At 40.1% G+C, this 25,146-nt stretch overlaps 1 long non-coding RNA gene across 3 annotated transcripts; it reads right to left on the reverse strand.

Annotated features, from left to right (window-relative positions):
- Nucleotides 1-25,146, reverse strand: LOC113416311 (uncharacterized). Of its 3 annotated transcripts, XR_015748088.1 has the most exons (4): nt 24,888-25,146; nt 11,357-11,502; nt 2,120-2,318; nt 1-1,520 (listed from the first exon to the last, which is right to left on the reverse strand). It is a non-coding gene; the product is annotated as an uncharacterized LOC113416311 (long non-coding RNA). The 3 variants fall into 3 exon arrangements; XR_015748089.1 differs by lacking the exons at nt 11,357-11,502; nt 24,888-25,146 and adding an exon at nt 3,007-3,135; XR_015748090.1 differs by lacking the exons at nt 11,357-11,502; nt 24,888-25,146 and having other exon boundaries at nt 1-1,517; nt 2,120-2,543.

The following is a 25,146-nucleotide window of genomic DNA, read 5'->3' on the forward strand; positions in this document are numbered from 1 at the left end:
TTACCATGCATAGAATGACTTTATTGCTTAATTTCTAAATTCATTAAATGTAAATTTTCAGATGAGAAATATACATATTTTATTACTATTTGTTAGCTTAAGTAGTTTATTGTTTTAGTTTTGAGATGATTTTTATTGAGGCAAATTTTGGCCTTTGTATCAAGTTTATCCAAAAATAGTCCATTGATTTCATTGGGGTTTACTTCCAGGTACATATGAGTAAATGGACACAGTAGTGACAGAATATAAGTATGATTGATCAGAGCTGGCGGTCTATTTTATCTTCCAATATATCTATTTTAATGAAGTTAAATGATTTAGAATTCTTTGCTAATGGATATCCAGATCTTTGTAGCCCAGATATTAAGTGTTATTTCAATATCCCACTGAATAGATGGACTCTTTAAGACTCCTTAGATCTTTGTTTTGTTGCTTGTGTATAGAGTTTGTGTTACCATGTGAAGAGGAAAAAAAGGCAGAATTTGTCATACAATAATTGAAAATTTCAGAGTTTTTCATTAGCTTCACATTTTGGAGCTTCTTTGAATGGAAAAGGTTTTTTTTATTTCAAGAATTGACTTATATAACCTATATAATTAAGTCAGACTTATTTCTAAAGATGACTAGAATTACTGTTTTAACCAAGTTTTACTTGAATTAATTGTGCTTACTTTGACCACAACTTGCTATAGCTGTGAAGAAGATCTTCTTATTCTCTGCATTATTCTCTGCATTGTTGAATCTCATGACAATGTCTGCTTTCTTTGTATGGTCAGCTGTATGACTGATACACAAATGCTTTTAATGAGATAACAACACTCAAGCCAACTAATTTAAATGGCATTTTCGGTTCCTGACTCCCATTTCAATAGAATTGCTGTGTACTGTATGTCTTTGGTCTCTGTATAGTTGTCTGTATGTGGATGGTTTTTACAGAAAAGGCTGTCATTCTCTTCAGATTTGCTAATAATACAGAAAGCCCTGCCAGGCTGCTGAGTTAGCCGTGTCCAAAGTCCAGGCACGTGGCTTCAGTCCGGCATGCAAATGAGCTGGAATGCTTTTGCCCCTTGGCCCTCAAAGCTGTAGGCAGAAGCCCGACTCCCGCAGAGCTATTCAGCAGGTGCTAAGTAGAGGGCAGGTGTACCATTGGCCATATGTTGCACTTAGTATAGTGTTTCCTTAAAGTTCTGTAAATTGCAAGCCAGGTGAGAGGAGCTGAGCAAAAACAGGCATGTGCCTAAAAAAGCAGAGCTAGATTGCATGTTCAATATGCTAATAAAGGCCGATCATTATAAGCAGTGATTTAATACTGGTTCTTCGGTGCTTATCTTGAAATAAACATGATTCCCCAGAAGTATTCATGAAAAGGATTCTTCTTTGGCTGCTTAGTTTATCCAGGAGACATGTTATCAGATGGCATTGTCATTCTCAATTTCCTCAGGCTTCGTATTACTCAAGATTTTGCTTAATCGGTAGTGGATGTTTTCTCCATAGATTTTTCGGCACACATTTCAACTCTGCTGAAAAACACAAAAGCAAATGCAGTTGGTTTTTACATGCTTTCTCCACCCCAAAAACTGAATTGTCTCAAATGCTCAGGGGAGCCTCCTTTGATCTTTATGCAGCTGCTGTCTTGTTGCTGCCAACCCAGAGTTCAGACGAGACAGGCTTCAGAAAAAAAAAGACAGCATACAAAAAAGAGGGCAAAACTGCACATTTAAGTTGAACTGCTCTATTTTCCTACCTGCAAGGCTGCCGCTGCTGAATTTTATTCTACTTATATCTAAGCAAAGTACAGTCGAAACCTAATTTGAATCTTTAGGATTTTCATTCTTGTTGATGGTAATTTTCAGTTACTTAAATTGTTTAGAAGGTTTCACTTGCATGCATATCGTGTACTGCTGTAAAACAGTGCAGCCCCCCCCCCTGCAGCTTTCAGTTTTGCAAAAGCAGAAATTTTATATGCAATTTCATAACATATGTGAACAATTTTTAAGAGCATATAGAGGGTGCTTCTCATATTGTACTCTTATAGGCGCCTGATAGTCATGTGAATGAAAGATTCTCAAACAGAGAATTCCGGAATTTGCTTTATCACTTTTAGCCTTTGTCTACTTACGTTTGTTGTAGTCATTCTGCTGTGGAAAAGGTGTGGAAATCGTAAGAGTGGAAAGTCACATGGAATAGCTGCACAGGTATTATTTTTTTTAATCTATGCAGTTTTCAGGTTTGACAACTTATACAGGAGCACTGACCTTTTTTCAGCTGCAGAAATGCTTTCTGTGCAGGAAATGAATCATGCTCAAGGATCCCGACGTCTGCAAATAAGAAAGACAAACTACTTAATATGCAGAACTGGGCTTTTCTTTTTGTTACTCAGACAAGCAAAGAGTGCAGATCATTGATATTGCTCTTCTCCTCTTTACATATTGACTGCATACTCTGCTACTCCCGCTTGCATTATCTAAAGATTGGGCAGTAGGCCTAAGGGAGCACACCTTAAGAACTAGCTTCTTGTTTTCCTCTATACCCTGTAATTTCACAGTTGATCATTTCGGTGTGGCAAAGTTATAATACAGCCAGACAGGGTGCCCTGCCCTTTCAAGATGAACTTTTTGTTCCCTACCAAACAAAGCTGAAGTTTGAAAGTGCCTGAAAATGTTGACTGTGGCTGGCCAAAAAGTGGCCTTTGGGAGCTCGTGCTGCCAACTGTTGAAAATTTACAGCCCTGTATATCTTTCTATTTGCCCCCTCCCCCCCCCTTGTTCACCGCTTAAGGAGGCCACAAGCCTGCAGCTGACAGCTGTGCCCCGGGTGGCTCAGGAACAGCTGCTTTTTTTTTTTTTTATCCTGGGGTGAAATTAAAAGATTAGGGGGCCGTGGGCACGTGCTGGCTTCTGGGGGCCAAGACAAGGCTTGATTTAGGGTGGAACTTGTCTGCAGCGGCTGACAAAGGAGCTGGATTTTGCACTCGCCATGAGGTCAAAGGGGGGGAGCACGCTTTACCAAAGACAAAAGACGGGCAGGGGGAGGAGGGAAGGTCTTTGAAAAGAGCGCTTCAGCTCCCGCAACAGCTGCTCCTGCACCAGAAATGTGAGTCTCCTTTCAGGAACACAAGAGGCCCGTCGTCGGAGCAAAGAGGCAGAGAGGCCACGCTTTGCAATGGTGCCATTGTTGGCAGCTGAAGCGAAGAGAGCTTCCAGCAGTCTTTCCAGATTGCACCTTCTAGGCAGAGACAAGAGGGGGAGGGAGGAGGAGGAGGAGGAGGAAGAGGAGGAGGAGGAATGGCTAAGTGCAAAGCCCAAAGAAGCAGAAAAGTGTGTGCCACAGCAGACCACACAAGGGGGAGTGAGCCTCCTTTCTAAGTTGAAATGTGTCCACGGGTACTTGGACATCAAGGGAAATAGTATACACATGGCAATAACATTTATTATTGGTAGATTTCTGAATCTTGAAAGCTTAAACTTGACATCAATAAATATTGGAATCAGAAAAGGTGTATCTGGGCCTATCTTGTTTATTTCTTTATTCTTGGAGTCCTTCTAGGTGAAACATTTATGCAACCTGTTTTATAGACCTTGGTGGGGGAAGGCAACACAGTTTCCACTTGTAACTGGCTCCATCTGTTCTCTGTCCAACCACTTTTTTCCACAATGAATCCAACTTTATTTATTTTTTAAATCAAAACTGTCAGGCCATTTTATTTGTGTGTCCTTTATAAAAGTGCCTAATCGTTTAGGCAGATAATCATTTAAAACTGTGTTTTTCAACCTTAGCAACTTTTAGATGTTGATGGTAACGTGAATTCCAAATACCTTCAACCCTTTGGCAGGGGAATTCTGGGAGTTGAAGTCTCCACATCTTAAAATTGCTGAGGTAAGGAAACACCGATTTACAGAAATAACTAAAGAACACAGTTGCTCTTATTATTACTGCACGAGGTAGAAAAGTTCAGTTAAAATCCATTCAGGACATGTGAAATTATATATGAGTTCTGGTTGCAATAATAAATTAATGGCAAAGAAATAATTGAGTACTGCAGCTGGGATAATGTGTGTTTTGACTTGTGATAAGATATTAGACTACAGTACAAACATGTTTTCAAGATCTTTCAAAACACACTGCCTCTGACTTCTAGAAGGCAGGATGAAAATGTCAGGTTATTTTAACCTTGGCATACATATTGCCTATGGTCAGAGCCATTTGAAGAAATGGAGATACTGAGTGCAGAAAAAGACAATATGTAATATACATGAGCTTGTCCCAGATCTGCTATTGTTTTGATATGTTGAACTATAGCTAACATCCCTCTTAGGAAGCATGGCTGTGCTGGCTAGGGAAAGATGGGAGTTGTAGTGTAAGACCTTCTGAAATATACTAATTCAAGAAATGTTGATTTAGGTAGCATCTGGTGTGCTAGACTAATTCCTATATATTCCTGCTTGTCTTCTAGCTGCAAAATCATAAATGATTAAGTACAGAACAACCCTGAGATAATTCGTTCAGCAGATCAAATGGTTCTGAAAACTATAGCCAAATATGAGAAGGTTTATTGGAAAAGCTCAAAGGTTGGCAAGCATTTGAAACACTTGTTCCAAATGAACAAAAACACAGTTGTGTAGGTTCCTTAATGTGGATATGAAAAAGTTAATAAAGCAACTTCCTTTCCTCCTGTTTGTAGAACATAAATTTTATGGCCCCAAGCTGTTACGCTACTAAATGGTACTTCACATTTGCCACCAGGATAGTTCAAACTTCAGCTGTGAGAGAAGAAAATGTGGAAAAATAAAAGTCCAAGAACAAACTATTATTTCTCGGGTCGTTATTTGTGGGGATGGAGAAATATAGTCTGAGAAGTCCAATCTTTTTTTTTTTAATTAAAATGGTGTGGAGTACAATTCTTTAATATATGCCTGAGACTTGATTTGAGATTCATCAACAAACCAGTAACCCTACATGACCTCTGCAGTTGCCTTGAAAGATTAAGCAAGATGCAGGTAGCCCTCAATTTCTGGTCACAATTGAGCCGCAATTTCTGTTGCTAAGCAAAACAGTTGTGAAGTGAGTCTACAATCTTTCTTGCTACAGTTGTTAAGTGAATCTCTTCAGTTGTTCAGTTAGCAACATAGATGATATGCAAATCCGGCTTCCCCATTGACTGGGACACTGCAACCATCATAAGTATCAGTCAGTTGCCAAGCATCTGAATTTTGATCACGTGACCATGGGGATGTTGGTTTTAAGTGTGAAAAACAATTGTGTCACTTTTTTAAAGTGCCGTAACTTTGAATAGTCATTAGACAAACCCTTGTAAATCGAAGACTACCTGTACAAAGTAGGGGAACAGTGCTAACCATTTCTCCCATCCTCCTTCCATCTATCACACTAAAAACAATGGGCTAACATAAATGGTTTGTACCAGGGTAGAGCATTATTACTCCCACTATCAAGTACAAGGCAAATTGTCTATGGAGATTTTCAGTCATTCAGGTCATGATTGTCCCAAAGATGCTTTTTCAGAGCTGAAGAAGCTTCTTGGATGAGAAGCGAAACACCTTCAAAGAAAAACCAGAAAGCCCAGTTGCCTCTTGAAAAAAGCACCTTTGGGTCAAGGGAAATTGTTCAGGGACAGAAGAGCTCTTCACTTGAAGTCTATCAGCTTGCCTTACTCAGCTTCAGTAATTTGCAGCCATTAAGTGTGCACAGACTTTACTGCAGTCTATGTAGAGCACAGATAGTACAGATAGAGTTGATGTGTACTGAGCTTAAGAACAATTTGGTTACCCTAAAAAGGCAGGACCAGAAGGGCTTTGCTTTCCCTCCCAGATGTGATTCTGTGATACAGCAGGTAATCTTGTGTAATGTCACATGAAATCCTTGGCCAATGCTCTAAAGCAATGTTTCCCAATCTTATCAACTTTAAGATGGGTGGAGCAATTCTTGGAATTCCCCAGCCAGCATGGCTTCTTGGGGAATTCTGGGATTTGACATCTGCTCATTTTAAAATGGCTAAGATTGAGAAACACCGCTCAAACAACTGTATTTATATTTCATATGTAGTATGAATTTATATTTCTGTATTTGTATTTCATATGCAGTAAAGAGAAGGCTAGAATGTGAGTTTGGAAATCATAATGGTGAAATTGTGTTATTGGTTCTACCATTGCCAGTAATAATAGACAAGAAGTTAACAGGCCATTGCTGTGCACAAGTGCTCTATAATTGTAGATTTATCTTTCCATATAAATATTTGGTGGTAGCTACCATTTCTGTACTACTGCTTTAAATACACCAAAATCTACACTGGTAATTAAGGGCAGAGAGACCCTGACAACAGGGGAGGAAGACACAAGTATCCCATCCCAAACATATTCAAATTGTGCAATTCTCCTCTTGCAGTCCAAAGGCAATAGCAATACCAATAGGCTACCAATAGCACCAACTCCTGCGTGTGAAGATCTCATTGTTTCAGTCTGCCTCTTGGTTCTCTTGCTGAGAGAGCAGGTGATTGTCAGCAAACTGGTTCTGCCTGACCTAAATGGCTGATCCCTTGGGCACCGTGATGCCAAAAAGAGCCCGCGATTGACCTGGTTGCAATCAAACATAGATGGATTAAAACTAGAAGCATCCTTTTCCTGCTAGGATCTGCTCCCCCAATACAGAGAATGCATGTTGAGCATCCCCAGCTGCATGTAGTACAACAGGAGACCATGTGGGAATGAGCATATCCTGTGGGGTTGCCTTCCTCAGGGACGTTTCCCCTTCCCTCCCTGAGGATGAGATCAGCTCCTTCCCTTAAAACTTCCAAGGAAGACCGAGCGATTCCACACAAGCGGATTTTGTTGAAATATTACTGATTATGAACTTTTGTCCTTTATTGTTGTTTTGTGGATGTTTAGCTGTGTTAGAAGACTCAGTTATCCAGTCATTTTGACCAAAGCAGCATAAAAGATATAGACATAAATAAATATAGCATATGGTGTAGTGGTGGAACAAGGAGTAGGAAGACCCAAGTTTTAATCTAGACCATCCTCACTCACTGGCACTCACCAGGTAACTTTCAGCCAACCACTCTCAGTTTTAATTTACCACATAAGATTGTTGTTGTTGGGAAAAATAGAAGGAGCATTTGTATGTATCTTGGGCTCCTGAACAAAAAAAAATGAGTGTAAATAAAACAGATAATTCACAATGGTAGGTGCTACAGAGAGAGTATTATTGTATTATTGCTTTAGTCATCACATGCTTACAGGTAATTGTCAACTTGTGATCATAATTTGGACTACACATGGAGATCATGTGACCCCAGGATGCTGCAACTGTCATAAATACACCCAGCCAAATTTTGACCATGTGACCCTGGGAATGCTACACCCATACTAAATGTGAAGACAGGTTGTAAATCCCTTTCTTTAATGCTGTCATAACCTCAAACTGCTTCTAAACAAAATAGTTGTAAGTTGAGGACTATCTGTACCACAAAAATATATACTAAATACTTAAGCTGAAACAGCTGTCTGTGTGGGCGTGCCTGGGTGAATGACCCTGAGCACCTGTGTAATTTTCCTCATATTTCTTAAAGAAAGGCTACAACTAGGCTTCTGACTTAATAAAGTCTGTAATATGCACTTCAACACAATGTTCAACCATTTATAAATAAGGATTATAGTCAGCAGCGCATTGGTATTAAGTGTCTAGTCCAATATTTCTCAACCTTAGCAGCTTTAAGATGTGTGGACTTCCATTCCCAGAATTCCCCAGCTACCTTAAATCTGCTAAGGTAAAAAAATGCTGATCTAGCCTTAAAACTGCACTTTGGAAGCCTCTGGGCATATAGATCACTTTGAAGAAAGGCTATGATGTTCACAAAGTGCCTGCTGAGAAAATATATATTGTTAAATGAATGATGGATTTCTTTTGGCTAATACATGAAAGTGGAGCTCTAATCAACTAATTCACACTTGCAACATGGGTTGCACAGACATTTTCTTCACAAGGGCCTCTGTTCTAACCAAGTTTGTGCCAAAAATGATAAAACATGCATTGTGACATCACAGTGGAAGCTCTGCCCTTTTCTACTTGCGTGACAACAATTCACACGAATATGTAAGGGGTGGAGTTTGTGTTACAATGGCCATTGTGCCTCCTTCGCCTCCTCCCCCTCCGTCATGCCTGTGAGTCTGTATTATGCACGGTCCCAGAACAAGCCATTGCATAAACCTCGGACAGTTTGTCTTCAGCTGCCCTCCATGTTTGTCAATCTCTTTTACATATGATACTGAACCAAACAAAGACAGAAAATGCATCTTGTTTGTAATTCTAATTTGCTGTGTCATAGCTTATCCTTCAGCTAAAACATTCATTGCCAAATAAGGATAATTAAACTGCACAATTCGAGAAACGGAATTCTCAGTCGCCCACATGTTCTAGAACAGATTCGTGTCCCTAAATCTGAAGGAGTGAACTGAATCAGCTTCCCCACCCCCATTTCTCCCACTTCATCATGTGGAGATCTTCTGTTGTCTCCACTCCCCCACAGAAAAAGACTATAACTGTGAACGTAGGAGAAAATCACAGCCTGTGGAATGTAGGTGAGAGCCCGTGTTTTCATGATTGCCTGGGCATTTGTGCAAGGAACCCTCAGAAGTTAAGCAGCCTGATTGTTGCTGGGCTAGAAGATTTGGGAGAGGGAGGAGGAGAGGGGAGGGAGGGAGGGAGAAAAGGGTAGCTGGGAATCTTAGACTGGAAAGTTGAAAGAACATCCCCAAAGACAATGGCTAACCACATCCTTATTGTGCCAAGAAAACTGAGCATGCACTTCTTTGAAGTTAGCAGAAATGAAGTTTGATTTAAAGGAGCTTTATCTTTACCCTGCCAACAATCTTCTATCATGGGACTGAGCAATTGACAGAAGCCTAGTTGCAACCATAACTGATTGACAGTTGGTTAAAGCTGTGATGTTATCTTTGCGGTGCACAAAAGTCACAGCTGTCATGCTAACATTGGGGGTAGAGGGGTGGAGTTCTTGCTCTCGCCACCTTCCTTGCTGGGGGAGCAGGTGACTGCCAGCTGTCTGAATCCACTTGACCCTCTGTGCCTAGTCCCTTGAGAGGCACAACTCAGAGAACCAAACAATGCAGGCCTTGCCACCCCAAAGACAACCCAGAAGCCAAAGGCTTCAATGGGGCTTTGGGGTACCACAGAATGCCTCTGTATTCTTGGAGAAGGATTCAGCAGGTGCTTCTTCAAAGAACTGCAGCTGGTAACAAAAGCTACACGAATCCTTCTTGCTGGGCCACAAAAGAGGACGGCTGGGAGTTCGTTAGACTTGCTCTGCCTGAATCCAGAATCCTCTTCCTGATGTTCGTCTTGGATGGTATAATATTGAAAAAGTAAATCCCTCTGACCATGTGCAAAGTGCCTTCACAAACAAGGCTATAAGCACCCTCAGTTCTTCTGTATTTGGAGATAGGACTTGCTGAATGTAATTCTCTCCCTCCCTCCTCCCTTCAGTGGCTGTAATCCACAACATTATTTTGATTCATTTCTTTGTAGCATGCTTTCTTCCAGACAGATGGCTTTTAGAGCTTCCAATTATTACATATTAGGCAGGTTATCTGTCATCCTCTCCTAAACTGAAAAAAAGCATACAGAAATAAAAGGAAGGAGACTTACAGATAGATTTCATCATTGTCTGGAATGCCCCCCCCCAATAAAATGCTAAAATCACAGACAGGAAATTGTATAATAAATGTAGCCTGTATCATCTTTGATATGACAAGCAATTACATGAACACACGCTTTTGTTGACTCACAACAGGTTGAGCCTAAAGTCCCATCTTCTTCTAGATTTCAGCTGGGATGTCATCTCATCTAGTCACTCTACCATTTTTCATGACGCAAATGGCAGCTGCAACTTTGGTGGGCATGATGGAGAGCATCGCACCCTAGACTGAGTTGGCTACAGGGATCGGGAGGTGTGGAAACCCCTCATTGCATATTCCATTGAAGTGATGAACGATAAGCCAGGAAAGACTTATTCAGGCATTTCTGATAAATAGAGTGGGGCACAGAATCAAGCAGGTATCTTGACCCTCAGCTTCTCCCATGCCATATATTACTTCCCTCCTTTGCATTTAGGAAGAGGCTTTCTATAATGCACTGTCCACAGTGAGGGCAGAGTCAAAACCCTACATAGCACTAGTTGGATAGTTTCAATTTAGAACAAATGAGTCCCACTGACCTCTTGCCAATGACTGCCAGAACAAACATGACAAGCCTACCATAGGGCATTTGTGTACAGCAGTGGTTGCCAACCAGTGGGCCGTGGACCACTGGTGGTCTGTGAGAAAATTTTGGTGGTCCGCAGAGAAATGTTACCCCCAAAGCACCCCCCAAAGCAATTAATTCAGGCTGTGCAGGAACACAAGGCTGCGCCGCCCACATGGCCCGGGGAAACACAAGCCTTGTGTCGCTTGCATTGTGAACAACACGAGGTAGGAGAGGGTGGAAGGGTGGAGGGGGGGGACTTGCCCCACTCGCACTACATGCCTCGCCTGGCCACTGGGCTGCTTCTTTCTTCTGCTTTTGTCTGCATGCAAGGAAAGCAGCAAAAGTCTTTCTTTCTCTCCCCCAAACTCTGCCAGAAATGAGTCTTTGGGACCCTGCAAGGCAGTCTGCTCCAAGATGCTGCGCCATTCTGGCGGAGTTTGGAGGAGAGGAAGAAAGACTTCTGCTGCTTTCCTTGCATGAAGCCAAAAGTCTCTCCCCCCCCCCTGCACCGAGAATGCAGCTGGAGATGGTATCCTGCAATCCCAAATAAAGAAAGATTGATTGGTAAGAAAACGAGGTGGGGAATTTTCCTCCAGACATTTTTTGGGATTTACCCAGGGTCTCTGGTCTGCGGGATTTAAAATTATGAGTTTGGTGGTCCCTGAGGTCCAAAAGGTTGGCAACCCCTGATGTAGAGAACAGAACACACATACTCTTTTCCACTTCCTTACAATATGTCCTTATGGTTCCTATAATGAAGGGTTTATCTATCAGTGCAACTTGAACCTCCTCGAAGAATCAGCCAGCATTCTGTTATCTCTGGTTTGTGCATGGGGCAACAGTTTGCATGTTCTTTAAATACAGGAAGACTGTTTCTAAGGTATATGATTTGTTATACATCAGATATTTAAACTACTGCATAACAGGTAGCTATTAATAGCCATGTAGAATAACATTTGTTGCCTGAGAATAATGAAACCATGCTACAGAGAAACCATTCTGTGGGAGTACAGTGCTTTGAATGCATAGCACATATGGTTGTTTTTCTAAGTCTCATTTTCTCAGAAGCAACTCATAGACTTACTTTCCTTGGTCCAACATGCAGAAGGGTTTTATTCTCACGTTGAATACCAGCTGGAGATGCAAGATGTACATGTCTCAAAATATTCCAAAGGCTGTAGAAAACGATGCAGATTCAGCTTTTCTCTTCTTCCTGTAGCCCTTCACAACCTGTTAGGATCAAAACTCACATTCTGCTTACGAAAGGCATGAGAAAACCTGCAATCTCTGCTTAGCTCTTCAAGTACTATAGAATATTCTGACCCATCTGATTACCTTAGTACCTCAAGTAATTTCTTAAAGGAAAATAACATTCATTCTTTGAAGTTCCTAATTAGATTTATAAAGCCATGTATAACTTCTGTGCCATGCTTAGTTGTTGAATAAATGTTAAATACAGGTACTACTGTTCATAGGCTAAAATGTTTATTACGAACCCTTAAATATATTTCAGTAGTGATATGGGTAAGTACAAACCAGGCTTTTAAAAGCAATTGCACAACAAAACCACAACGACAGTCCTTAAAATTCAATGCATCCTTTGCTGAAATAATGTTAGCTGCAGAATGTATTTAACAATATTCTAAAATTAACGTGCAAATTGGAATTTCCTTCTGAAATTGCTTCTTTCTAAAACGAATGTTATTGTGCTAAATTAATTAACAAAAGAAAATACAATACATAAAACATTACTAATGAAACGACATCACTCAAAACTAATAACAACAAAGAAAATGGCCTTGGAAAATTATGTCATAAATAGTACCAAGTTGTCACGCACTGCTTCCCTTGCACTTTTGTCATTAGGAAAATCCCCACACAAATTAGTTGACTAACAACATATGTAACAAATTGATTGCTGCAAATCAAATATAGCTTCCTGGGTTAATACTTTTTTTTAGCCAGCTCCCATGCCTGGGCCACACAGGCAAATAGGTGGATTTGCTTATTTCAAACACTAAGCAACAGCTGAAAAGGCTGCTTTGTACTTGTCCATATCAACCATTTTCACTGGTTGACCAAAGAATAAGATTTCAAATGCAAATTTTAAAATCAAGCTTTCAGACCAGGGTCTAACTAAAGACCGTACTGATGAAGCGCTTTGGAAATTACAGTACTAAAATATACCTTGGGAAACTCTGCTCAAAATAGTAACACTGGCATTTCTTGTTATAGCAAGGGATATACTGTAATGAAGAATGCTTTCAACATCAAGTCTAAACAAGATCTACCGGTTCTTCAGATGAGCTGTGTTGCTAATTTTCACAGCAAGAACCTTTAAAAAAAAAAAGACACCTGAGCCAAAAATCTCCCTATGATCTTCTTATCTCTCTCACCTTTTTAAAGCAGATACATAAAGATAATGGCTTTCCTATTGTATAATGTTGCTAGTAAGGGGACGCGGTGGCTCAGTGGCTAAGGCACTGAGCTTGTCAATCAGAAAAGTCGGCAGTTCGGCGGTTCAAATCCCTAGCACCGCGTAATGGGGTGAGCTCCCGTTACTTGTCCCAGCTTCTGCCAACCTAGCAGTTTGAAAGCATGTAAAAATGCAAATAGAAAAATAGGGACCACTTTGGTGGGAAGGTAACAGCGTTCTGTGCACCTTCAGCATTTAGTCATGCTGGCCACATGACCAGACATCTTTGGACAGCGCTGGCTCTTTGGCTTTGTAACGGAGATGAGCACCGCCTCCTAGAGCCGGAAACGACTAGCATGTATGTGCGCAGGGAATGTTTATCTTTACCTTAATGTTGCTAGTACAGGTAGACCTTGACTTACAACAGTTTCTATAGTGACCTTTCAAAGTTACAGCACTGAAAAAGGTGACTTGTGATTGTTTTTTCGCACTTAACAACTGTTATAGCATCCCCATCATCATGTGATCAAAATTCAGCCGGTTGGCAATTGACTTATATTTATGATGGTTGCAATATCCTGGGGTCATCTTTTGCAACCTTCTGACAAGCAAATTCAATAGGGAAGCCAGATTCACTTAACGGTGTAACTAACTTAACAACTGCAGTGATTCACTTAGCATCTGTGGCAAGAAAGGTTGTAAAACGGGGGAAAATTCACTTAAGTTTCTCGCTAAGCAATAGAAATTTTGGCTCAACTGCAGTCATGAGTCAAGGAGTCCCTGTAATAGGCATAACGTCACTTTCACATCTTTTTAGAACTTTCACGCGGAACTTAATGAGGTTCTTCAGCCATAGTAGACATAAAAGCAAAGCATTCATGCACTCACCATGTCAGCGTAAACCCACTGATTTCACACTTTCAGCAATTACATTAATGTGAGGAATGTGAAAGTAAACTTGCCCTCTTAGCCACATTATTAATAGCGATCTGAGCTTGTTAAATGGAAATGACCTATTGTCCTCAGTAACAAAAGTCTTCAATTCCTTGCTACAACTATTTTTTTAAGATGGATGAAATTTATTTAAGAGCAGTTTTGATGAAAAGTCCATGATTATAACAAATATTGTTTTAAGGAAGGGTTCGATATCTTCATTAATTGGGGTGATTTGAAGAGTCCACCACATCTGAAAACTTGGCGAAGGCTGTTTTAGAAAAACAAGATAATAAATGTGCAGTATTGTACTATTCTTGCTTATAATTACAGTTTCTTTTCTTTTATACATTTTGTACATCAGAAGGTTAAATTAGAAGATCCTGACTTGCGCAAGCACAGTGTCCTTTGTGCATAATCACACACACATTCTGTTCTTGCTGTAACATACCAGTGCGAAAGAAGTAGTTGGACATGCTACTGTTGTGTGTGTGTTGCAGTAGATGAAATGAATAATCGGCCAAACACAATTAACTTTTATGAAATAGTTAGAAAAGACTGCTGATGAAACTCCAAGCAATTCTACAGTTCTTTCAAACTACATGATTCAACAGATATTAATCTCTCTCTCTCTCACACACACACATACATACACATTTTCCCTGAGACCTTCCATACACACTTATTGATCACTATTGGCCAATGTGGTGATCCAGCTTTATATATCTGTTTTGCTTTGCTGACCCGCATTGGATTTCCCGCCCCCAATAAGTCTTATTAAGTTGTATCTAAGAGTCAGTATATCTTGAAACAGTGTGTTTGATCCCGAATCCTAATTTGTTTTCCAGTCCTGGTTTCTTCTTATTTCCTGATTTATTTATTTATTTTAGTTCTGGCTCATAGTTCCTTAGTTCTGATTTTCTAGGTTGTTGCCATTGCCAGGTCAAAGGGAACAGTTTCATTGTTTGTAATTCTAAACAATAAGACCGTCTTACCGTCTTACATTAACAATTTTATTGGAATCAAAAGTATTTTTTTTACTAAATAACAGTTCTTCTAGATTAGCTGGTGATTTATGTGCCCCAGCAAATATTTATAGAAAAGATAATGTTAATATCTAATTAAAATCTTAACAGACTAGCAATACTTTACATATTGCCAGAGTGAAATGCAAAATTATGATCCACTTTTATGTCAGTTTTGAAAAGCTTTAAAAAAAAGGTTGAAAAAGATGTCATCCTGCTAATCAATTGACCCAAGAACTTTTTGTACATAGAAGAGAACTCCAAGTCATAAAAGTATTGTACATCTAAGTCATAACGTTCTTTAGCTGCCACAATCTAACAAAATCAATATATAAAAAGGGAAACAAACATACAAAAAATAGCACTAGCTTTCCAAATAGCAAAGAAACAAGCAGAAACTGTTACACAGCGTCCCATCAAAATGCAGAATTTGAGTACTGGAAAAACTGGCTGTCAAACTCTTAAAAGACTACATATTTGCTGAATGAAATGAATATCACAATATGATTTCAACTCGGCTAGTCTGAAATTAGGAGGTGAAGATCTTATTAAATAAAATCATAACAGCAATATCCACAATCAACAGACTATTGTATTAAAAATATGATGTATGATCAGAGGTGGTATTCAGCAGGTTCTGACCAGTTCTGGAGAATCGGTAGTGGAAATTTTGAGTACTTCGGAGAACCGGCAAATACCACCTCTGACTGGAGATTTTACAGTATCCTTCCCTGGCCACACCCACCAAGCCATGCCCACAGAAACAGTGGTGAAAAAATTTGAATCCCACCATTGTGTATGATGATCAAAAGCCAACAGTCTAAGGTATGAGCAATTATTCCAACTGAATTTAAGCATTCATTTCAACTTTGCAACGCAAATTGATCTCCATTTCTCCAGTCCAATCCAGGCCTCTGTCCCAATTTGCTGTCTTCTCCCAGATTTTTGTGGTTACTTTGCTCATCTTTAAGAAATACTCGGTTTGATGTTGGCTTGTACAATAAACCAGGATTAAAACACCATGGCTTAGTGTGTTGTGGCTGTGTGTATATGAGAGTGGGAAGTACGTAAAAACATAATTAGTTACTTAGAAAACAGGGCAAAATAGTTTGTCTCCATTAACTGTTGTGCATCTCTATATATTTGGTTTCTACAGTATTTTTCAGTTTGAAAACGAAGTGCTGCGTTGATACAGTCCTGGCTGTTGCATTGGACTGTCTACCCAACCCCACTCACTGCATTGGGGAGGTAGGGCAGAGAGGCAACATAGCTGCTCCACTTCATGCTTCTTTCTGCTGCTCAAGCCAGCTGCTACTGGAATGCAGCAATTTCAGTGCTGTCATTGCACAAATGGAAGAATGGAGTGGTCTAGCCAGAACAGAGGGAAAGAATTCAGACAGCCACCAAGAAGAAACCTCAGTCAGACAGCCACCAAGAAGAAACTGTTATTTATTGTCTGCTGCAGCACATAACTGCAGCTTTCATGTTCATAGCAATGTTTGAAGGCATTCTGGGGGTTGCATCCAAGGTTAGGGAGGGGCGGGGACACACAGTCTGGACTCCATGGGTTATAAACTTCTCTTTAGCCAATAGTTTACTTAGGACTGGCACCTCAGCTAATTGCATTTAAAGACTCCAGTGGCTGGCCAGACACTCTAACAAACATACTGCTGAGCAAATTAATGCCAAAGGCTTCATCACATTTTCCACAAATAGTACATTACCACAACCTATTGAAGTATTCTGAACTAAATAAAGTGTTGGCATAGGATTGATAAATCTTGGGATTTATAGCAAACGCTTCCTCTGTGTCTGAGGAAAAACAAACAGCTCCACATTTGCCATTCTGGATTCAAACACAAGAGGCGAATCTATTGCAGGCTTAGTCAGAGCTCTTTCTTTCTTTACGAAATTATTATTTCAGTCAATGTGGTGCAGATAGAAGTTCAAATGAATAGTTGAGCACATAATTTAATCTTATCATAAATGAGGAAAACATTCTAGGCCTAAATGTGTTGCTCTTAGAATGCTTTGTCTAAAGACAACACATGGGCTCAGGGTGGAAGCCAAACTTTTTTCCATGAATAACAGAAAGAATAAATCACAGATTACCTTTCTCTTACTGCATACCAAGTGATGAAGCACGTGGCCCTTGAAAAGCTTGAGTGTGGGCCTCAGAGAAAGAAGGCAGTGGGCTTTGCTTTTATTTTTATATACTAATAACTTGCCCTGTCAATGTTATGGGAATATCTTGGTGGCTCCCCTAGTGAATCACCAAGATCGCTCCCCCAGCATTGACAGGGCAAGCCCTTAATATATTAAAATCAGAGCAAATCCTATTCCCTTCTAGCACTAATGATGTTACCTAGTTTGGTAATGAAATGTCTGCAAGAAAGCCACCAAGTTCAGAGAGCACCAAGGATCCAAAGTTCAATCTTGAGCTACAAATATAATCTTACATTTAAATATGAAATTGCCTTATTCAGTTTTTTTTTTTATGCAACTCTGCATTAGGTTTCTGTCATGTCATCTAATTATAGCAATGCCAGTGACTGGAATGTGCAGATACTATATTTCTTGGTCTTGAAGTCCAACAACTGTACTTTGGACTTCCTTCAACTTCTTGGCATTTATTTAAGTACAAGGAGAAAAAGGGTACAGGAGAAATTAAAGCTGTACAAGTAGGTAAATACTAGAAATTGTGCTCAAACATTTAAGAACCAAGCCAAGATGAGATTATTTGAGCTCTGACTTTTTCACGGGAGATATGAGTTTTGACATTCAGATTCATGCAGGGGAAAAAAAGGAAATTTACATTTTGACAGGACCAGGAAAAATTAATTCAATTACAGTTTTTTTTTTAAAGAGTTTGCTACTGAAAACATTTCTGCAATGGCTACAGCCATGCTTTTTACCAAATCATGGATTGAACAACATGGTTTAGTAAATGAGCCAGAAAAAAGCCAGTTCAGTCTTATAGATGAGCAAAATTTGCATATCTATTTGTAGCTTCCTGTTCGGTTATAGATTTTTTCTCCTTTTTAAAAAAACCATGCTGCGGTGAACATATTAGAGGTCCTTTGCAGGAGAAAACCCTTTTCCTATTTATTTACCCATGTCTGGATTATACATTATAGCAATAATAACTGTAATAATCTTTCAATTTTTCAGTCTTAAAGTGGCGTTGACCTCTGAATGGAAATTAATCAAGGGGAGAAGCAACCTAGAACTAAGGAGAAATTTCCTGACAGTTTGAACAATTAGCCAGTGCCTGCATATATTGTGCGTGCTCCAACACTGGAAGTTTTTAAAAAGAGATTGGACAACCATCTGTCTGAAATGGTACAGGTCTTCCTGCCTCAGCAGGGGGTTGGACTAGAAGACCTTCAAGGTCTCTTCCAAGTCTGTTATTCCTCAAACAATCATGATCTAAAACAGGGGTGTCAAACTCGTGTCATCATGGTGGCATCACATGACGTATTGGGACTTTCTCTTCGCTAAACTGGGCGGGGGCGAGGGTAGCACATGGCACATCCAGCCCATGGGCCATGAGTTTGACACCCCTGATCAAAAATCTGATGTATTCAAAATAATATTAGGCTAATCTCATAAAGAATATTGATTCAAAGAAAACCTTCAGGTGAAAGAAATGTATCATCCTTTCACCTGAAGATTAGGGACAGATTACTATCTATGTGGATGCTAAGTGTTGACATCAAGTAGTTGGCACAAAATCAATCAATCAATCAATCAAAATTGTTCTTTCATTGAGGAACATTTGGAAGAATCTTAATTTTAATGTTGTATGGCTTTGAAAACTGCAGAATGTTGTTCACTTTTTATTCTAGCATTGGCCCCTGTCCTTCAGCAGGTGGTTTGAAATTCATACACAATAGCTACAGGAAGTCCTCTACAGGAAAAAACACAGCAACAATAACTCCAGGGTGGAGTTTCCACATGGAGCAACCAACAACTTAATATTCTCCTTGGTCTGTATTAAGTAAAAGAAGGTATTTGCCATCCAGCCTATTCCTGTGTGCCTCTCTTCAGCGGCTCAAAGGGAGAATATTTCCAAGAACTATTAGATGAGATCAGATTATATTTATAATATCTTTTTGCCACTTTTATGAGCACTGAGGAATTTAGAAGCATCTTTACCTTGATATTATTCAGTTTCCTGGGAGATGATGTATTGTTTCTTTCTAACATCTATTACCTGTCAATTAAATATTTTGGAAGTAGAATCCTAAAGTAGAATCCTGAAACTGATTTTCCCCAAAGCATGTTTAATGTCGTAAAAGTGCTTCACTTCAGCCAATTCTAACTGAAGCATTCCTCTGTGTTTCTTTTTTGTTGAAATTCAAACTCTGTATTCCTTGGTGACTTTTGATGTCCAAATCTGTGTTTATTTCCTGTTCACTCATCTCACCTCCATATTTTAATGATGTCATTACCAAAAATTGGAATATCAGTAGAAAGAGTTGCTCTACTGATCAGCATGTTAAATACAGCACTAGCACTTATAGTGGTTTACAGCCCTCTCTAAGCCATTTAGAGAGTCAGCATATTGAAGGAACCTTGGTGGTGCAGTGGTTAGAGTACAGTACTGCAAGCTACTCCTACTGCAATTTGGCAGATCAAATCCCACCAGGCTCCAGGTTGACTCAACCTTCCATCCTTTTGAGGTGGGTAAAATGAGGACCCAAATTGTTGGGGGCAATATGCTGACTCTGTATACCACTTTGAGAGGGCTGTAAAGCACTATAAAGCGGTATATAAGTCTAAATGCTATTGTTATTGCTATATTGCCCCCAACAATCTGGGTCCTTATTTTACCAACCTCAGAAGCAGTGGTGGTATGCTACCGGTTTGGACCGGTTCAGTCGAACCAGTAGTAAAAAAAAAGCCTCTCACAATCAGCTGAGAGGAGGAAAAAAGCCTTCAACCATTAGCTGAGAGAAGAAAGAAGAGAAAAGCACGGGATTGGCCCTTCCATCTGCCCCTGTGCTTATCTCTTCTTTATCCCCTCAGCTGACTGGCACTGTAGGCCTCAGCTGGTGTGGGGAAAGCTGCACGCGTGCATTTGGTGCATTTGCGTGTGCACACGATCATCAAACCGGTAGTGGAACAGGTAGGTTCCCACTGCTGCTTAGAAGGATGGAAGGCTGAATCAACCTTGAGCTGGGATCAAACTGGCAGTGACCAGTGCATTCTAACCACTGGGCCACCATAGGCTCCATGCCACAATAGCGGGAGGAAGTTTTCTTAAAATCTTAATCTACACTATGGAGATGTAAGCATGGATAATTTAGCTTGAGTATTTATCAATTACAGCATGTGAGAACTGTGAATTATATCAGGCTGTGGACAACAGATTGGCGTTTCTGTATACTGTATTTAATGGTTTTTGACGGGAGAAAAATAACCATAAATTAACAGCTTCAGGTAGTTCATTATGTGAAGTTGAGGACATGACCGAGGTTTAGGGTGTTGTCTAACTTCCAAACATTCCAGGAGAAGTGGAGCAATGATTCATTGCTACTGGAAATAAGAGTTCACCAGGATGGTGCTTTGGATGATCATCACACCCAACAGTCCCTGTTTTCATAAATTGTGAGTCACTATCAGATTTCCTTTCAAGTCCCTTGTTTGTTGCTTGGTTTATTGCCTGGTCTTACATACTGCTTCGACTTCCCAACTCTAAGCAGTTCCCAAGATTTCCCATACTGTAATTAAATGAAAACACCACAAACAAAATTCCAATTATAGTAACACTCACCTGGTGTCCTACATTCCATACCTGGGGTCAACCTTCATCAGCCAGCATTCGCTGTTACTGTTCAGTCCCTGCAGAAGATGCCATTTTAAATCATTTTCTAGAAGTAGGGTAGGGAAAGGCCATTCTTGTTTTCAAGGGTAATCTGTTCCAAAGGTGCGAGGGTGCAGGAGAAATTTGCTTCCAGCCTGCCCCCCCCACCCATCAGATCTGTCATGAGTGGGGGCAAAGAATGCCCCTTGACTGGTTTCTTTTGGTTGGAAGAATTCCAGCTTCGAGCAGGAGATTTAATTCTTGGTTATAGGACAAAGGGACGATCAATTAATGCTTTCGCTGAATTCTAATATATTTGTAGAGGGACATGGTGACTCAGTGACTAAGATGCTGAGCTTGTTGATCACAAAGGTCGGCAGTTCAAATCCCTAGCACCGCGTAACCGAGTGAGCTCCCGTTACTTGTCCCAGCTTCTGCCAACCTAGCAGTTCGAAAGCATGTAAAAAAAAATGCAAGTAGAAAAATAGGGACCACTTTGGTGGGAAGGTAACAGCGTTCCGTGCACCTTCAGCATTTAGTCATGCCGGCCACATGACCACAGAGATATCTTCGGACAGCACTGGTTCTTTGGCTTTGTAACAGAGATGAGCACCGCCCCCTAGAGCCGGAAATGACTAGCACGTATGTGCAAGGGGAACCTTTACCTTTTAATATATTTGTAATGTGGATTATGTCATCTCTTTTGGACAGCAATGGTAGTCCCAGAGCCGAGTTCATGAAAGAGGAGTTTTTATAAAGGCTTCAGAAAAAATAGGAAATGCAGAATTACAACATTTAGGAAAAAAGAGATGTACAGATTTTATTCAGGTCTCATTTTGAATGTGTTTTTCTTATGTGAGTGTATCTGTGTGTGATCTCTCTTCATTAACTGGCAATTAGGGGAATTAAATTTCTCAGCACATTTGGAAACCTATTATGTGCAGGAGCGATTAGCAACTCTGAGTTTTCTTGCCCTGTCAGTGCCTATTTCATATTCACTCATTGTCACGGTAACCTGCTATGTGACAGAAGGCATATGACGTTGCACAGGAAGCTGTTAGATACAGAGAGGAGATGTTTTGTTGATCAGCTACCCAGGCATGCAGTCCCTACATGGTACAGTTTTCAAGAATGGAATGTTCCAGCCAAGGCCTTTTTCCAGCAGGATTTCTTCGGTACTGAAAAGAAGCACAATATTTTCTACTTTGGTATGTTCTGAAAACATTTCTGGGCCATTCCTTTTCCCCAAATGTTCAGCTGATGCTGAATCAGTGCACTCTTAAAGCAAAAGTACAATCCTATCACCATAAAAGCTCAAGTAGATACCAGATTCATCAAGAATCTTCAGCTGTCAATTGGGACAGTCATCCATTTCCATACCCATGTTGCTTTGTACCCTTTAAGCTTATGGGTGCAAGAAAAGCATCCTGTTATCCTTTCTGTGGCCTCCAGAGGTTGTCTAAAATGGATGAGGTCATACATTTGAGCCTCTTTTTGCATTTTGGGATGGCGATTAAGGAACAAGATGGCTACCTTATGTCTTCAAAAAGTATCAGCCATCTGTTTTACTCCCTTAAAAATTCTGAAATTTGTTTTCCCAACCCAAAAGCTCAGTTCATTTTGGGTATATGCGATGCATGCTGCATTTGGTGCAACATCAAGTCAAGGAAACTTAGGCAGCTTTGCAGAAAGTGCACATAGCAGAATATCTTACATAGAAAGCAAACCATTCAAGAGCTCCAAAGGGGCTATCTAGGAATAATACTGCGTTCCTGGACTCTTTTCATCAAACTGTTCATTATGATGTTCTGCATTAAGAAACAATTTATTTTAAAAAGCAGAGAAACTAGCATGTCATAGAACTAATTTCCAGCCTGTGGCCTCTTCTACATTTTCAGGATTGACCCTGGATTCTAAAAGCTTTCTTAAAAATAAAGATGACGAGTGGCTATAGACTAGTGCCTTGTTTGGGAATATGCTCACCTGACAAGAAGAAAGATAAACAATGATAATAGGAAACATGTGTATAGGTTTCAATATTTTGTACTTAAATAGATCTCCCATGCAGGGGTGGATTTAGTTTTTTTAACAACCGATTCTGTGGGTGTGGCTTAGTTGGTGGGTGTGGCTTGGTGGTCATGTGACTCGGTGGGCATGGCCAACTCAACATCACTCATGTCAAGGGCAGCTTCTCCTCACCTGGCCTCTCATGACAGTGGGGATGCTGCAACGGTCATAAGTGCGAAAAGTGGTCATAAGTCACTTTTTTCAGTGCCATTGTAACTTTGAATGGTCACTAAATGAACTGTTGTAAGTCAAGGATTACCTGTACAAAAATACGAAAAGCTTCTTTGCTTGCAAAAAGCTGGCCTAAATACCAGTCGTTAGATTAAAAATACTTGCAAGCCAGAGTACCTGGAGGAATGAAAATAGTTAAAATGCATTGATAACTATCAAGCAGCCAACTCTTGCTCATAAAGTGAAACCCTTTAGCAGAGAAGTCATTTAAGCTCTCCAGAAAAAGCACACCCAGAAAAAGCAATCCTTAGATCCATTTGCACCACTTAAAGATACCAGCTGGTCTCACTCACTTCACAAGATATCCTAAGGAAATCATCCAGATTTAAGGAAAGGTCACATGCTCTCCAGAAAGGCAGTAAAAAAAAATCAGTGCCAAGCTTGCATCCTGCCTCTTGGAAGTACACGCCAAAAGGACAGTGCCAGATAGTACTAAAGCAGTGAAGAAACACCCCCTCCCCAGATAGAAAAAGAAACCACGAGGCAGGAAAAAATTCAAACACAATACAAATAATTAAATCACAACAGTTGCTTGTTGAAGCTGAATAGGGAAAATCATCCCATCAATAAACACAGGATTAAACTTCACCAAGCACAGAATTAACCTTCACCAAAAACCAGTTTTAGACCAAAACTCAGAAAGAGTATGTAAACTCACGTTTGAATGTCAATCTTTCTAATTAGCCAAGAAGCCTTGCTGAATGTCACTCATCTTGGTTCCCTGTCACTAAAAGCTTTGCTTCATTATTCAATTATTTCTTCAAAGTGCTGATTGTCCAGGGAAGTATTTCCTCCCAACAGCAGTGTAAAAATCTTAAAACAACCCTTCCCCTTTAAGAAAGCCAAGCCCCAAAAGCTCTGGAGACAATAAGTCTAGGCATACTGCCAAGAATGTAATAAGGGTGGAAAAAAAACAAACTGAGCTTGCTTCTAACTATCAGTTCTCCAAACTGCTTAGAAAGTTAACAAGGGGTTCTATAGAACCGGATAGAACTGGTAGAATCCCATCCCTGCTCCCATGGCTTTATGAGCAAGCCCTCCCTTTTACAGCAGGCATTTCAATTTGCTATCAACATATTCTCAGGTTTCTACTGAGCATGGCTGGCTGGGGAATTATGGCAGTTGAAGTCCACAGGTCTTAAAGTTGCCAAGTCTGGACACTCTTATTTTAACCTTAAATGATACTATGTTGATTGGAACCTAAGAAGATATCAGAATGGGGTCTAGCTTTCTATAGTAGTGGATATCTTGCTTATTTTAATTGTACCTCCTGCCTTGTGGTGGAACAGTTTTGTAAAGGTTGTCCCAAAAGAAACACGGACAAGTTTTTTACTAGTGTAAAAAAAGCCCTCTACAGTTCCCGTGTATTGAGATTGCTGAACGGTAGCAGTTACCTCTTCCAAAAAGCCATGCCTGGGCAGTGCAGTGCATTCTGGGTGTCTGAATTTTGGCAGACAGCAAGAAGGAGCCACTTCTGTTTATTCATCAGTTACCTTGAGGACATCATTGTTACCTGGAGGACATCATCATCACAGCTTCCCTTTTACTTTGACTAGTGCAGTGCATGGACATTGAAGGCAAAGTGGAGAGCCTCCAACCTGATGAAACTAACTTTGTCATAAATTGCCAGAAAACTCTAACCCTTCCTAGAAACCTGCAGCTATGCTCTTGTTTTCTTCTTAGCACAGGATTGCAGCATAATTACAGGCTTCCAAGGCCTTGTCAATCTGGTTTCAGAAAAAAACAAAAAACCCTCAGATTTCCTGGAATACAGCTATGATGACAGTGCTTGCAATGCAGCTGATTCAAGAGCAACTCTGGGGTTTGAAAAATGGTCTGGTGGTTTTCTTCTTAATCAGAGAACACCAATGCTCCCCAAGAAAGCATTAAAGACATCCAGCCTTGCTGCTGCTGAAAAATGCCACCCTCTTTCTGAAGACTTCCAAACATTTGGAACATGCTCGTGCTATCTCTCACTAGCTAAATATTTAAGCAGCTGCGTACTGCCATTGTATTTCAACATGTTATTTTTAACATGCGGCCCCATTTCCCTACTTAAAACTGCATCTGTCACTGAGTATCTGGTGAGAGGGACAACTGATAAAATTCTTGATTAAAGTGAAGGACAACTTACTTTTTCCCACTGGGTGACCTACATTTCCAGGTGCACTTCCGATACTTAGCCTTCATGCCACTTTCCGTGCAGGATGTGCTTTTCAAGTGGAGTACCTGAAACGAAGAACAGCAAAGAGAGACAGAAAATGTCCTTTAAGAAGCAGAATTTTGGAAGGCAGGCAAAGAAGATGAAAGGAGGTAGTTTAAGTGGGTTGCAAAAAAAAAAAAAAAATTGGGAAGAAAATAAAACATTGCAAAAGTAACTTCAGGATAAGCAG

The sequence above is a fragment of the Notechis scutatus genome, chromosome 2 (genome assembly GCF_049901735.1).
Source record: "Notechis scutatus isolate UNSWTSFEM ecotype Mainland chromosome 2, rNotScu1.2, whole genome shotgun sequence".
Lineage (NCBI taxonomy): Eukaryota > Metazoa > Chordata > Lepidosauria > Squamata > Elapidae > Notechis > Notechis scutatus.